The sequence below is a fragment of the Ooceraea biroi genome, chromosome 6 (genome assembly GCF_003672135.1).
Source record: "Ooceraea biroi isolate clonal line C1 chromosome 6, Obir_v5.4, whole genome shotgun sequence".
Classification (NCBI taxonomy): Eukaryota; Metazoa; Arthropoda; class Insecta; order Hymenoptera; family Formicidae; genus Ooceraea; species Ooceraea biroi.
Window position 1 is genome coordinate 1,385,294 of NC_039511.1, and position 15,678 is coordinate 1,400,971.

General features: G+C 53.3%; 1 protein-coding gene across 9 annotated transcripts in view; it reads left to right on the forward strand.

Annotated features, from left to right (window-relative positions):
* The window catches only part of LOC105276453 (retinoic acid receptor RXR), a 65,071-nt gene that overhangs the window by 6,763 nt on the left and 42,630 nt on the right, over positions 1-15,678 (forward strand). For 2 of the 9 annotated variants that reach the window (XM_011334071.3, XM_011334070.3), the window contains exon 1: positions 10,957-12,180. The exons of 2 other annotated variants lie outside the window; for them this stretch is intronic. The gene's annotated coding sequence lies outside the window, so the exon portion shown is untranslated. Of the gene's footprint in view, positions 1-10,956; positions 12,181-12,361; positions 12,587-14,875; positions 15,674-15,678 lie in introns of those variants that run through there. 5 more of the 9 variants (XM_011334063.3, XM_011334064.3, XM_011334065.3 and 2 more) reach the window with 5 other exon arrangements.

Sequence of the window (15,678 nt, forward strand, 5' to 3'; positions counted from 1 at the left end):
GGGCTTGCTCCGTGGATACACAATGTTGCGAAGGAGCATCGAGGTCGTCTAAAAACTACCCGGCAGAGAATCGATTCTTCTGATATTGATATTAATTAAGTTTTTGTCCCTTTTATTGCCACGCCCACGTTACCGTGTGATTTGCTTGATACGCGGTATAATTACCGCGATATCGAGAAGGAAAAGTCATCACGAGCATGGTTGAGTACATGCTATACGGTATTCCTAACGAGTCCACGCGGCGATACCGTAATTTTTCGCGATAGAACAAAAACAACGCGCGGCTTCTCGACGGCGGTGTGCGCGTGTACGTACGTTGCGTAACGCGCGCTATCGGAGCGGGCACACGCGCACAGGTATAGTGCGTGTCTTTTTCTCTTCGAGGGCACGCACTCTCGCGAGGGGGGCGCGGGAGTGGCCGGCGCGGCGATTCGCGCGAGGCGTGAGAAAAGCGCGTCGGGCGTAACTCGCTCGACTCTGACTTTTTTTTGCCTCCCTCTGTGTCCTCCGCTCCTTCCTGCGATCTCTCTTCCCTCTTCCTGCACGCCATCAGCGGGCACTATTTATATTTCCGCAAGGTTGTACCTTGACGCTACGCACCCGCGCACGCAGATTGCGTTACGAAACCATTTATTATCGCGCTGCCTCCGCCAAGGCCGACGACGATGACGATGAACGCGGTTCGCGCGGTGCACCGACAGGTGAGATCGTTAAGGCAGAATTCGGTTTCGCCGATCTTCCAGAGAGAAGTTGGGCCATACCCCGGCGGTGTTTCCGGTCGTCAAGATGAGGTTTTTACGAAATTCTTACAATTTCGGAGCGAAGTCATGTCGAGTTTCAAGCAGCAATTTACGTCTTCTGAGGTTTGCTTGGATTACAAACATCCGCTCTTAAAACGGACTTTCAAGCTATTATACTTGGACTTGGACCGTGCTACTTGCGAACACTTCACATCTCGATCTTTATCTGAAGATTGCATCTTCAGATCGCAGCCGATAAGCGGCTAGAAAAAGATGGCACTTTACAATTTTAATTAATATTGTTTACATTACTTATGCCCTACTTTTGCTTCTTGATTTTTGCGGATTCTCGATAACCGTTTATCTCCGTGCCGATAAGTAACTCGCGATTGTTCTATAATTGCCACCAGCTCTGATAAATATCCGCTGCTAAACGGAGCCACTTATCTACAATAGTTGCCAGAGTGCAACTTAATATGCTATATGGTACTTTTAATTGCTACAAAGGACTTGGCTTTTCGAAGCACAATGATGACAAAAAGCCCTCACAATTGAATCTTTCGGTACGAGCAGCTAAGTACGATACTGTGTTCGTGAAAAGTCGGTCGCCACGGATGTACAGCATCAGAGAAAGAAAAAGAAAAAGAGAAAGACGGAAATGAGAAGAAACAGACCAGCAGAATGCGATATATACGAAGACATTAAGAAGTTTGGGAGGGCACATTTTACAGGCTTACCGAGCTCGAGTTTCGTCACCCGGTGTAGGGCATCGATCGTAGCGACCCGCAGGGGAGGAGGGAGACGGCGGGGGCGACGGTTCGGCGGCGCCGGGGTGTCGTCGGGTAGAGTGGGGCAAGTGCACTCTGGCACACTGCAAGCGGACCCTATATGCAATTGGCTGGAAAGTGCATAGCTGGAGGGGATGCTGGAAGAGAGGCCGCGAGAGAAAGAGATAGGAGAGCCAGAAAGAGAGAGAGAAAGAGAGGAGGAAGGGTCACGGGAGGGGAAGGCGAGTGCACACACAAAGTAGACATATAGGTCAATGTCGGGACACTCCTGTGCACTGTTTAGCACGAGTCACCTACTGACCCACTTGCCTCCTCCTTTTGCGTACCCTGACCAGCGTACGTACCCTGCCGGCTTCCCGGTCGGGTCATCGCATCGGTGTTACGTTCCCCGATGTTGGCCCAGACGGGGCCGGCCCTCGGCCACGGACAAACCCGCACACGCTAATGTAATGCGCATCGGAAATTCGCGCGGGCGAGCGCACGCACGCACGCCGAAAACGATGACCCGCACCGATAACGCGCGCGATAACGCCATCGGTGCGACGGCCTGCACCGCGTCGTTGCGATATCGACGAGCGGCGATGCATCGGTGATTCGCGATCATGATCACGATTAACAACGCCGGTCCCCTCTAGCGAATATTGATCCTGCCGTTAATCCACCTAAATATCTCGCGCGTTTGCCACGGAAAACACGGAACCACCGTTTCCCTATTCACAGCGACGTTTTCCGCGCGCGATGGACGCACCGGGTGCTGCACGCAGATGCGTTTCGTTATCCGTTCCGTTTCCGGAGCGGATAAACCTCGGCGGGGCGACAGATGACGAGGGAAGAGCGCGCCGCCCCGTAAATCCTCGGCCGGACGGGCGACCATACGACCTATATTTCCGCGCTGTTCCATCCAACAGGTTCCACCCTCTTAACTGCGGCATCAGTGGCCCGATTCGCCCTCCCTTCATCCGTGCCCCGTTGTGATTTACATCTCGATCCCGGACGCGGCGAATATTCTCCATGGCGGTTTGTCGATTCGAGCGGCGGGTGTGCAAACGCCTCGCTTATCAGCGCGAGCTTATCGTTTTACACGCCCGTCCGTTAATTCGGGGAGTGCCCCGAGGCGAATCGAAGGTAATGCCGATCGCCCCGCGGGTGGCATGCGATTGCAGCGGCCGTAAGTGCTTTGCTTAAGCAGCAAGTGTATATTTATTAGACGACGAACCCTGCGAGGAGGCGCGTCCGGAGGATCGGCGGCCTTCCGCCTCGTCCGTTTACGGCAGCCTGCGGTTTTACGTGACGGGGCTTCATTTACTGATCACGCGGCGGGAATGTCAAGGTCAGTCGGTCGACTGAGCGATGCAATTTCCAACTGAAATGCATCTCGTGCCGAGGGGATGCTTGCTTTTCCGGCCGGGGGTGGCGGCGGCGGAAAGGGAGTCGCCTTCCCGCGCGCGTGCGCGCGATTCCCGAAATCGGGTCAAGTGCGGATTTCCTCGGTAAGCATGACGCAAGGAGCGACGCCAGGACCTACCCTCGTGGATTCCCAGGGGTGGACGGTCACGGCGCTCTCAGGAACAGATCCGCGATCGATGAGACGACCGAACAGCTGATGAAGAATTAATCGAAACATTTTGAATTCTATTGTTTATGCGTCTTGTGCTGAATAAAATTTGAATCAAGATCCTCTTGAAATTTTTTGGCTGCAGAAGAGAATCGTCTCTTTGAGACGTTTGTACAGCTTATTTCCATGCGCACAATATACTCGTACAATATACTCATACATACGTGTGACCATAAGATATTCATATCGCTATTGTAATCGTATAAGCGCGACTACGTTGTAATACACTTCCGTTTATCGCAACGCTCGGCAACTAACAGTTGTTTTCTTTTGTTTTTATTGCAGGTGAGTAGCGCACGATATCTCTGTATAAGATTATCACGTGCGGTCGGTCTTGCCTGCTTCTCGCTCATGTTATACCCCGTCGTCACGTAAGTAGCAGTTTTTAAGGTGATTTACATGCTTTCGTGATTTCTTTGGGACCTCGCAATCATGTACCATCTCCAGTTACGTGCAGCGATTAAATGCGGGCTTAACGAGAATTTACCGCGCGGAAAAATCCACGCGCGCTCAAGAAAGCGTCTAATCCGCTTCTTTATTGGATTCGTTGGACATAAAGTGCCGTACATATAAAATACCTCGTTCTCGCCGTTCCGTATCTGCGCTTTAAATTTAGATTCAGCTTTCAAGGTTCTCGTTACGTTACATAATTACGGGATGCTCGGGGTGGCAGACTGCACTTCCGTCGCGAGGAACGAGGTCGCGCGATCGTGCCATCAGATGATCTCGCGATTTCTGAACGCTTTGCGAATCGACCGCGACGTACCTCGACGTACACGGCCATCCTTAACTCGGCCAAGGTTTGCTTCACGGTCCACCGGGGGTGGAGATGGGACGAGGAGAGCGCGGGTGCGCGAGGGTGTGGTCTGTTCCATCCGATGGGAAAACGCAGACCGGATGATATCCTTCGATAAAACGTTTTATTGAAGGACGGAGAAATTGTTGTCCCTCGGGAGACCGTAAAGCATCTCGAAATTACGATGAGTGCCTTGGGACTTCTTATTGCTATTGTCGTTTTAGAGCATTTTTAGAGTACTCTCGGGTCAAATTGGTTCTTTGTGATGGTGTCGTAAAATATACAATGAGATCGATCCTTGACATTCCGACGCATCACTCGATCTCATGCGTGGTGCATGGTTCATAGTTTCGGGTTTACTTCTTCTTTTATTATTTAATATTTAATATTTATTTTTAATAGGATCTTTAAAAAACATATACGTGCACCGAGGTATCATTAACGACGATAATTACGCGAGTGTGCTGCACGCGATCGGGACACGCAAGTGTCCTGGAACATTGCCCAGTCTTCGCGATCTAATCGGATCTTAATGATCGCAAACTGATATGATTCGTACGTTAACTCGAAAGCGCAGAAAGAAAGAGAGAGAGAGAGAGAGAGAGAGAGAACGAGAAAGACAAACGCATCGAGGTGGTCCACGCGCGCGATATTATACGTCAGCGTATGTTTAGAGAAGAGAAGAGAGAGTGAAGGAACGAGGCGCCACGACGAAATAAAACACGTTCCTGGATCAGTCGCGAGAGGAGAACGCGATTCGGGTGAACGTACTATTTATACATCGTCCATAAACTCCGCGCGCACCCCCGCCGTCTCTCGACCGAGGAATCTCAGGATCCTCGACAGAATCCGCCGTCGCAATGCAGTGGTCACGTACGTCGTCCTTGACTGCTCTCTCTTGCTCTCCCTTCATCTCCTCCGCTCTCGTGCTCGCAAACCCGTCCTCGCCGGCCACCTCGCCCCTTTCCCAGCACCTACACCCGATTGATCATCCGTCCTGTCGTGTACGAGCATTATTTATAGCGCGGCGGCAATGTGCGTCGTCGCGTTAACGCGATCAGCATCGTACGATCGGCTGGTTGACGCTGACCGCGTGAACGCGCTTGCATTCGACGGACGATCAAGTTTCCCTCACGCGACCCTCTTGGCAACGTATCGCTTCGTCCGTATGATTAATCGTAAGGTTCATTTGCTCACTCATATACTTGCGAGGAAGAAAGCCTTTCGCAAGTCGCGAGATTCTCTCGCGAAACACCGCTCGGTCGCGCGTAGATTTTCGAAGCTGCATTCGCTACACGGCGACTGTTCCTGACGCCTGAAACGTGCGTCTGACAAACGCACACACAGCCGTTACGAACGCGGTTCCCTCGGGAGATTAATCGACTCGGTTCTCCTGCACGACCCCTCGACGAGGCCTAGCTTGACCGGCGCCGGCGATTCCGCCTCGAATCTCACCTGTTTCTCCGTTTGCGGCGCGGTTTCGCGAGAGTTAACGACGGAATTAACGACCAAGAATCAACCGCCTCACGATAACGCGATAATCATGCGCGCCCGCTCATTTTTCTAATTACGGGTCCCTTGTCTCCGGAACCTCGCCCTCCGCTCGCGGTCCATTGAATGTATATGCCTTTCGGCGTTGTTCTCGGGCTCCTCCGCGGATTCCTTTCTTGTTTTCTCCTTCGTTTTTTCGTCCTCGGCCGGAGTCGCTCATTAGGATTCAGGGAACGATTAGCCCCCTCTTAAAAATCGCGAGCTTTCACGGGCGAACAATGACGCGGCTGATTGGCGAGCCGCTTTAGAATTAGACGCCGAATTTTGCATTGTACTGGGCGAGACCAGACGAAACAGCTGCCTCGCCCGTGTTTCTTTCGTCTCCTTTCGCCTAGACTCGCTTCTCTTTCTCTCTCCTTTCCTCTTTCTCTCTTTCAGAACCTTCGTCGTTGTCGTCATCGTCGCCGTCGTCGTCATCCTCGTGGTCGTTCTCGTCGCCGCTCCGCTCATCTTCGTCGCTCCTAATAACGTTTCGTTAGTTTCGCGATTCAGGGAGCTACGCACGTTGCTTTTGTGTGTCGGGTTTTCGCTCGACATACGGCGAACGGACGCGCCCGCGTTGCACGTATATGCAGGAAGCTGAAATCTGCGGGATAAATAACGAAGCGAGATCGTCGAGGCGGCTCGACGGATCCGCGATACGCCATCAGCAACATCTGCCGCGTTCATTCCGCATTTCACACGCAAATCCTTCGACTCGTTACGAGTACTCATACTTGCTTCTCGATTCCGAAAACGCAAAGTGGCTGATAAAAATCTGTTCGATACGCCCGCAGATGGAAACGTGGGAAAAATAGATCGCCGCGAGGAGATAGCATCGGTATCCTCCTCGGACGGCGCTCCTCGAGTGCCTCTCGATCGTGCTTCATCTTTCTTTCTTTCTCTCGCTTCTCTTGCCTCTGCCGCGTCTCTTGCCTCTTCGCGGCCGAGAACGGGCTGGCGGCGCATCGGAGCGCGAAAACTCGTTTATGCACTTTGTAGCGAGAGACGCGAGCGCGCGCGGCCCTCGATGCGTATTCATAATGTGCGAGGCTTATCCTCGAGCGCGAACGAAGGAGACGAGAGCTCGATGATCCGGACCGGGTCTGATATTTAATACGTCCGTGGTCCATTGTGCGATCGGACGGGCGCGAAGTCGGGCGTCCGCGTGCAGCATCATTTGAATATCGACCCCACATGGGTGGCGGGAGGCAGGGAGTTGCACAGGGAGAGTTGCATGCAGGAAAGATGCATTCAGGGCGCGTTTGCGCGCCAGACACCGTGTCGTCCGGTCCCGCGGAATTCCCGGATTTCGCTTTTGTTCGCGCGTTTCGCGCGCGTACGAGCGAGAGCCCGCGTTCTCGGGCGATCTTGCTCTTCAGGGACCACGTAGGATCGACGACGACGACAACGATGGCGAAACCAGTTCCGGCGAAGAATGTAAACGGAATATCGGCGAGTCCAGTTAACCTTTTCTCGTCCTACTGCTGCGCCCGCAAAAAACCGGCAGCGCCCGAACATGCGTTCCTCGTGCATGCAGCTCGCGGAACGCTGCGCCGAATCCCCGCGATACTCTCCTCTCCCTGAAAATCGCACGTGCGCCCAATCGAGATCGACGTTACGTGCGAAACCCGTGGAAAGATCTCTATGTTCGGAATGAATGTATAAAAGGATATAATTACAGGAACCGATTTTTAAATATCGGAAGGGAAAAGAATAAAGATTGTCTTCGTGTTCGTTTTTAGTTTATTCTAATCCTACATGAGCGATCACGTGTACAATCTTTTGGCACTTCGTTTCTCAGTTCAACCGAGACAAGACTGATGCGCGAATTCCGCCATCGATCAAAATCAAGCTGGAGCATTCCGCGAGATGAAAAAATTCGAACAGCGCAGCAATGCTGACTCTGCGCAGAGAACAATGCAGTGACGACGATAAGCCGAAGATCAGTTCGACCTTCACTGCTTGAGCGTTAACATTTCTGCTCGCGATAACGAGCGAGCGAGCGAGCGAGCACTCGCGCGCGCATGCGTACGTCTGTCTCGCAGATAAGGAATTCCGGCCGATCCGCCGTGGCGTCGGCACCAAGAGAAAGAGAGAGCGGCGAAAGAGAGATGGCGACCCAGAATTTCGCAAAAACAAGGTCGACGCACGCGGAACAACAACCGCCTGTCGGTGCTGTCGGTGTGCGCGTGTACTCCCCTGCGTTTCGAGTGTAATCGCGTACTCGCGCGATCGTCTGCCTTTATAAAGTCATACGAGCAAGTGGCGGCGCGCCTTGGACGCTCCGTGCGCGCGCGCGCGTCGAACACGTAATAAACTTCAAAGCTGGAAAGACGACGGCTCGCATGCACCGGCGATGCGAGCGAGTGCACGGGCCCGCAGCGGCGAGTAGGTGGCTAACCTTGACGATCACTCGCAAGCGAGTTACACGCACGGGCCGGCGAGTGCCGCAGTGTGCGTTTCCTCGCGTGATGATGGCTGCTAGTAGTGGAGGATGTGTCGTGGTGCGGTTGGCCGGCCGGTTCGCCAGCATATGGGCCAGAGGCACACTGGCCTGCCGTCGACGATGCAAAAACCCACGGACTTCCTCAACCCTCCACACTCGGCCGCCACGCCGCCGCCGTGCCTATCGAGTGTCATAACACACGCTCGCTTTCTTCAATGTTGATTCGCCCATCGCGCGGAAATTTATGCCGCACGTGTATCTCTCGCGAGAGACTTATTATTATATATTTATATATTTTATTATTAAACGGGAAAAACCCTCTAGTATACAGTAGATTACAAGAGAAAATGAAAAAAAAAAGACGAAGATGAAGAGTACATAGAATCCAACGGACACGTGATACAACGAAAACGAAAAAACATGATGTTGTTTGATTGCGATACAAATCAATGGGCAGTGACATTCCATTAATTAGCAAATTCGCTGCAAGGATAGTCCAGTATATACAGTCCCACAATAGTGGTCAATACAAAAAATACAACCATTGTTATCACCCACATTGAATCTTAATACGGGGAAAAGCAGCTCTAATCGCATTAGGAGAAGCATCAAAAAAGTCAATATATGGAGAAAATGTATTCGCAGCAATACGGAGACGATTTAATGGCTTATGGTAACCACACGATGAACGAAGAGATTCAACATGAAACAATTCAGCCCGCCTTACGGTCCTACCAGGGACATGCAGACCGATGCATTCCAGCAATTCTGGGCAATCAATGCGATCGCTAATTATGTTCCGCACAAACACCAGATCCGCCTGAGTTCTCCTGTCCCTCAAAGATAACAAACTGGGTTTCTATTTTCGGGAATTGATTTGCCATTCTGGTTTCGATACGCTCGTGCGTATCATTAGCATTATGAGGCGAATTGGCGAGAGTCGGACGCTCGGCGTGCGTTACTTCAGAAATCTGTGCGTCCTGACGGTCCTCTCGCCGCTCCCGAAACCGTTGGGCAATTCTTCGCTCGTCAATCCTCCCACGGTCGCACCCGAGTCCCTTTGAGCCGGTTCCGAGAGAGCGAAGCCCTGGGTGTCGGCGGGTTATCTCGATTCCCTGCGGATATCGCGTCGGTTCGCCGAACTATTTTTCATGCAAATTTCGTAGATAAGTCGGCCGGCGCACGAATACAGGTTTCTGCCGAGCGCGTTGTAGCGAGGGGCTTCCTTAAAATCGAGCTCCCTCGAGGACGCGGAGGGTGAGGACGGACACGGGCGTGCCTAGGATGTTGCCATGGCAAATCTATCGATGGTATCGAAACAGGTGCGGTTGGCGCAGGTTGGCTCTCGCCGCACATGACTCGGTCCATATACGCGGATCCCCCTTTTCCGGAGTAACGCAGAATACATTCTCGTGCGAATAAAAATAATGGGAGCGCGCTCCTCCTTATCAATGTTTGTCGAACTTTCGCAAGCCAGATACATCGGAATTGTAAAGGAAATGGCGGGTTGTATAAACATATAACGCGCGAGCGTTCACGATGCGTGGAAAAACATGCACTTTGTGAAAATGCAAAATTATTATACTATTAAATCGCGAATCCTTTCTAGACACGTGAACGATTTAGCAAACCTAGCGAGATCTGCATGCTAGAGAGCTACGCTCCTGATTTTTTTCTTGCGATTGAACGGACGCTCGCAAGGAGGAAGTGCACGGCGTGTTTTGCAAGGAAAATTGTTTATGCTTATTCTGGTCGCTGATATGAATGGCTGGTATTTCTGGAACGGCGCCTGTCAACGTGTTGACAAAGAAATGAGTATTTATAAATTTTTCCTTTATAGTTCTCGTGGGAGTGTGTAAGAACGACGGAACGAGGATGTTACATGCTGTCCGACTCGATACGCTTTTGTCGCCTCGGTAAGAGAAATGAGGTAAAAATTATACTTGTGGAATTATTCCGTGCCTGCATAAAGTGGGCAACGTTCGGCGTTGCGTTCGTGCGAGCCCGCATCGAGACTAATCCGCTAATGGAACGGCGTTTCGCAATCGGCCGGAGCGATGATCTTGAAACTTCACTCGTAGCGGTCGTAATTCCACGTCACGTCTGCCTCGTGCTGTGCAAACGGTACCCGTATGCACGTACCGCGTATCTATCGTCGCGATGTATCATATCTGAATGCCACGCGGCCAACTCCGAATTCAGGCATTCCGTGCGTTCGCAGGCGACTCGAAGTTCGCCAGTCTCGGAGCGGAGGCTCTCCGCCGCCAATTAAGGCGAGCGAGTTCATCGTATTCGCAATGCTACTTCGCTGGTATCGATCGCGGTCTCGTCACGAAGACTGTCTCGGCTATTTCCATCGATCGGTCGATTAATTGCCCCACGCGGTGTCTCTAAAATTACCTATAATACCGCGTTTGTCGCGAACCGCGAGCTCGTCTAAAGGCCGTTGAGTTCGATCGTTCACGCGGCATGTCCGAACGATCAGCGAACCCGCGGCGAGTCGCGAGCGATGCCTCCAATCGCGCTCGCTCGCGTTCGCCAGGGGCCGTCGTCTACCCACTGCCGGGGGTCAGAGAAATAGCAATCCGCCCCGATCGAACATCCCCTTGCACGCACGCGTGCCTGTAACGCAACGCAACGCAACGTACACAGGCACACATTCGTACGTACGCCTGCGCGCGCCCCTTATCGGATTCCCTGTTACCCGTGCGTTCGCTCCGCCGGCGCAAATTTCGGTCACACCTGGTAGAATTCTCGTGTAAGAGAAGAGAGAAGAGAGGAGGAGGGAGAGAGAACTCTCGGTCCCTCGCGCACGCTCGACATTGCACAGCGCACCATGCAAGACTCTCCTTCGCCCTCTCCCCCCTCTAGGATATTTCTCCCACTAGATCGCCGTGCGATTTCCCCACTCCGGGCCTGCCGACCGGATGGCGAGCGTGGTGGGGCGCGCGCGAGTGGAGGGGAAGCGGTCGACTCTCCCGTTTCGGCCGTGCACTAGAACTTGACTCCTAAGCTCCACAGTGGCGGCGCAAGCTCTATCGGCGGCTTCTTTCCGCTTGCTCGCCCGTCCTTCTCTTTTCCTCTCTGTTTCTCGCGTCGTCCGATAGTCAGTTTCTCTCTCTTTCGCTTTCCGCTCTTCGTCTTTCGTTCCTTTGAACTCGCTCGTCCTCCTCCTCCAACCATCGGTGCGGCACACGAGACTCACTTGGCGAGACCTCGAGTGGCGAGGTTGTTTCCATCATCGACACCGCCGCTACCACCGTCGTCGTCGTTGTCGTCGTGGTTGCGGTGCACGTTCCCATCGATTCGCGACGTCCGGCAAGTTCATACGTCGGACGAATGACTCCGTTTGCGAATCCCATCGCGGGTTCCCGCGGAAGGTCACGGAACTTCGACTAGGTTTTGCCGTCGAAGTTCTCGCGATCGTCAGCTGGAATCTGTTTGCGGAATCGCACTCGATAAGTCATCAGGATTGTCTACCGCGTATAGGATAGCATCATTCATTGCGGTCGCGTATCTAATGAATCGTGCATCGTCGATGAAAAGTCGCTTCGTCAGAATTGCTTTGTGGTTGGCGAGGAGAAAAGATGCATAATTATGTATCAATGCGATGCACGACCTTAAATGCTGCGCAGCCTTAAATCCTTTGGCTTAAAAATTGAATCGCGATCGCATCGTCCACAAGCCTGAAATCAGTTTCCGCGATAATCGAGCTACGAGAAAATGAGAGAAAGAGAGAGATTCTCACATTATAATTATCGATAAAAAATCCCGCAGCTGCCGAGGTTGCCCGAGAGAGACTGCGTCCTCCCTCTTTCTCTCTCTCTCTTTCTCTTTTACTCGTCCTCTCTCGTTGCAGGCAACAAAAGTGCAAGTGGAAGCGGAGCGTTAGTCCCGCCAGGCGGGACTTTGTTGCACTCCTTCCCTCCTGACCCCTCTTTTCGCTTCCCTCCGTCCGTCGACTTCTCCTCGCGTCGCCCCGTCCGCGCCTCTACCCCTCTACCTTCCTCTTTCTCGCCCTCCTCCTCCTCTTCCTCTTCCCCTCCGCCGTCTGACTGCCCTCCGTCCCGGCCTCCCCTCTCTCGCTGCGAGACTGCACGCTCACATGCAACGAGAGCCAGACCGGCCGGCTGGCACTCAGTCGCCTTTAGCGCCGTGCATCTCCGAGTCAGTCAGTCAGTCAGTCAGTCATTGAGTCAGTCAGTCGGTGAATCGGGTCGCTCGGGTACGCGCGAGAGGTATCGCCGCTCTCTCCGTACGCTGTGTGTAACTATACTTTACTCTCACCTTTCTCTTTCTCTCTCTCTCTGTCTGCCTCACGTTCCAATCCTCTGGTTTACCCGTTCCCTCACTGTGTATACATGTTTCTCTCTTTCTCTCGCGTTCCTCTTTTCACTCAGACTTCGCTCGCGCTGGTGACCGGGTCGCGCGCCCCTGGTACGTCATACGGATCCTCTCTTTCTCTCTGTCCTCCCCTTTCTCTCTTTCTCTCTTCCTTTCTCCCTCTTTCCCTCATCGAGTGCATCATCCAGTGTGCGCGTCGCTTCGCGTTCCACGTTCGCGCGACCAGGCCGCGTCCTCGGCATCCTCGGCTTCAGGTGTTGGTCACCAGCTCGAGTTCAGGGAGAGGAGGTGCCGCTGCATGCATTCACGCTTCGTTCGCTCGCGGTGTGTGGATATCGGAGTAGTAGAATGGTGCGTCGGCGGAGGCTGCCGTCGGCAGTGATCTCCGGGGAGGGCTCGCTCGCCCCTCGAAATTCGAGAAGGCCGCTGTCGCTGCAACGCGAGCGCGATTTGTTGTTGCTCCGTGATGCAGGCAAGGCGAGACGAGACGGGACGAGAAGAGGCGCGAGGCGGTTGTACGCGGCTCCGAGACTCGCGCGGACTTCGAGCTAGCTCGCTCGCGGCTGCCAAATCTCGCGCTGGCTGCGGACCCCACGTTCGTTCGTTCGTTCGCCCGCTCGGACGTTGCACGTTTCGTATTGCTTATTTTCGTCGCTGACGACGCGACGCGTATGTACGCGCCGCGGAGCGAAACCGTCGTTTAACCGCCGTTGGTTAACCCTTTACTGCTGCACGCCGAAGAGAGCCTCGCGAATGTCGGACGGCAAAGTAAGTCCCGAGTCCTAAACTTGGCGGTGTTTTGCATAAAGTGTCTTCTCTCGTTGCAATTTTACGATGCGTCTGTGTGTGATGTAGCTCTGCATAAATCTAGCTCCAAAGTTGATTTCGGTTTTCATTTTACAAGTTGTAGAATGGAACAAGGTGCGTTGAAAGGAGTTCCACTTTCTCGGTTTGTTTTCGAATTTTGTCGCATTTCATGTGTCTGTTTTATATTTTGACATAATGTGCGTTCAAGGCTGCATTTTCAAATTTGCCAAGTTTAGGAGCTCCGTAAAAGATGATTTCTTCCTAAAAAGAAATAGTGATGAGTGCTACCGTCGGATAGACGCTCGTTCTCAAGGTCACGTGCGGTAGAGGCGGAAACTCCACGGAGCGGAATGAAATCGATTATTATCGCCGTGTGCTCGCACATTAATCGGATTCAGTTGAGGGGATCCTCGTCACTCCTCATTCCGCTTTAAATTAAGCTTGCCGCCGTCTCGGCTAGCACACAAAAAGTCCGCGAGACCGCGCCGATCACCGAACTCGCATTTCCCTCTCGCGTGGCCAATTAATTCGCGCTTTAAAGGGTTACCAACGACCGTGCGATATATCGTCGAGGCGTCGTCGCGATCGATAGCGCGCCAAGTCGCCAGAGTGTGCCAATGGGTTTCCCTGCCCCGCTCTGGCTGCTCTCTGCTGGTACGTGCGCGCACAGACATCCTACATGTGTATGTATGTGTGTACGCGTACACACCACCGAGTGCAAGCACCGGGGGAGCGAGAGAGAGTGCATCCCGGTCGGCCGCGTCGTCCTTCGGGAGCATTTTCGCGACCTTCGCGCGGACGGTCGCGCGTTCCAGCAGCGACGACGACGAGGGCGACAACGGTGGTAGTGGTAGTGGCGGCAGCGGGCGATGGTGGTGATGGTGGTGGTGGCGGCGGTGGTCGCCCGATACCCTCGTCGGCGTCGTCGCGAGAGATCGATAAACGGCGGCTCCAGCTGTGTGTACGGCGGCCTTGCCTGGGTCGACGGGCCGCGCGCGCGACTTTTAACGAGAACGACCGGACGAGGCTCGCAGCGACGAGAGAGGAGGCTCCCTTCGGCAGCGCCGGGCACGCCGGACACGCGGAAGTAATCTCGAAATAATCGCGCGACTAAATTTAACGGCGGTGCGATCGGCCGATGGCCGCGAAAATAGCGCTCGCCGGAGAGATCAAGTACACAGATTCGTCAGACATCAGGTCGCTCGTCCGCGTGGACAATCGCGGATTGTCCGACGCCGATGTCGTTCTAGAGAGAAGTCCGGTTCGTGCAGATGATAGTTTCGCGAGTTTCCGCGGGACGATGATCGTCGTCGCGAATCGCGGCGAGGTTCTCGCACGTCCGGAACGGTACCTCGAGTTGTTATTGCGCGATTGTTTCGCCATGCCAAAAGACACCGTCGCCAGAGGCAGAATGCGGGTCGTCACTTCTCGACTCGTCTGATCCTGGCGAGTGTCGTCACGTGCTATACTTGAACCCGTGCACAGCAACGACAGCGCAATGACTCCTCTCTCTCTCTCCCTCTCATTCCTTTCGTTCTTGCTCTTTAGACAGCGCGCACCCACCTCGATCTGGCGTGTACCACGCGCGAATGAATGCACGTGCCTCTGAAATTTTACACCCAAACATTTCTACAAGCCACGCCTCGTTTCTGTGAGCGTGTTCCTTTATATATATCTCGACGATAGCTTCTCGCGCGCGTGTCAGATTGGCAGTCGCTGCGAAAGGTTGATTCTTTCCTGCAACTTTAGCGTGCGTCCTATCCTTGAAGAGGAAATTGAGGGCCGCCTCGCGGCCTGGGTATGTTGGCTCGGTATCAACGCTAATCGGAATTTGACCTCCATAGATAAGGAAATCGTGTCGCTCGCGAGAGCAAATGTTGCGCCGAGATAAGATCGCTGCCATTCGAAATTTGTTAAAGAATCGCGCTCGTATCTGCCTAACGACAGCCAGCTGGATGACTTTTCGCGGCGGACCACGCCGTTTCGCTCGTCTCGTCTCGTCGCTTCCTCCGCACGTCGCGATTGTTGCGAATTCAATAAGCCGTCTCGCGGACGGCTCTCATTGTGAAAAATCAATGCGATCGCCGGAGATGACATTCAGCGCGCGCGTTGCGCATACGTACAAGCCGGACCGCATCGGATCAGTGTGCCACCGCCGACGCCGACGCTCGTTTAAAGCCTCGTTTTCACGTGGTATCGGCGTGACCCGAAATGTCACGACATTTACGTTTCATGACACCACGCGCGCGATGCGCAACATCCACCGCGAGCCTGACTCGCGTTTCACATTCAAGCGAGTTGCGATCGTTGATGGGATTAAATTTGATTCACAGTTGCCCCATTTTCGACGGTTAAATCGCGCTGAAAATACACTTTCCATTGTGACCACGAAAATATAATCCAACTTGGTTGTGATCGATAACGTTCTCTTCGTGCCGTTTCCCGACGAGGGACCGCGATGATGTCAATATCCTCCTTGCGCCGAGGAAGCTCCGCCGTAATTGACAATAGCGTCATCGAAAGCATCTTGGAAGGGAGAAACAGTCGCGTCGTGACAATATCGTCTTCGCATAACGAAAATCAAACTTTTGGCCGTAAAGCCGCGTTAG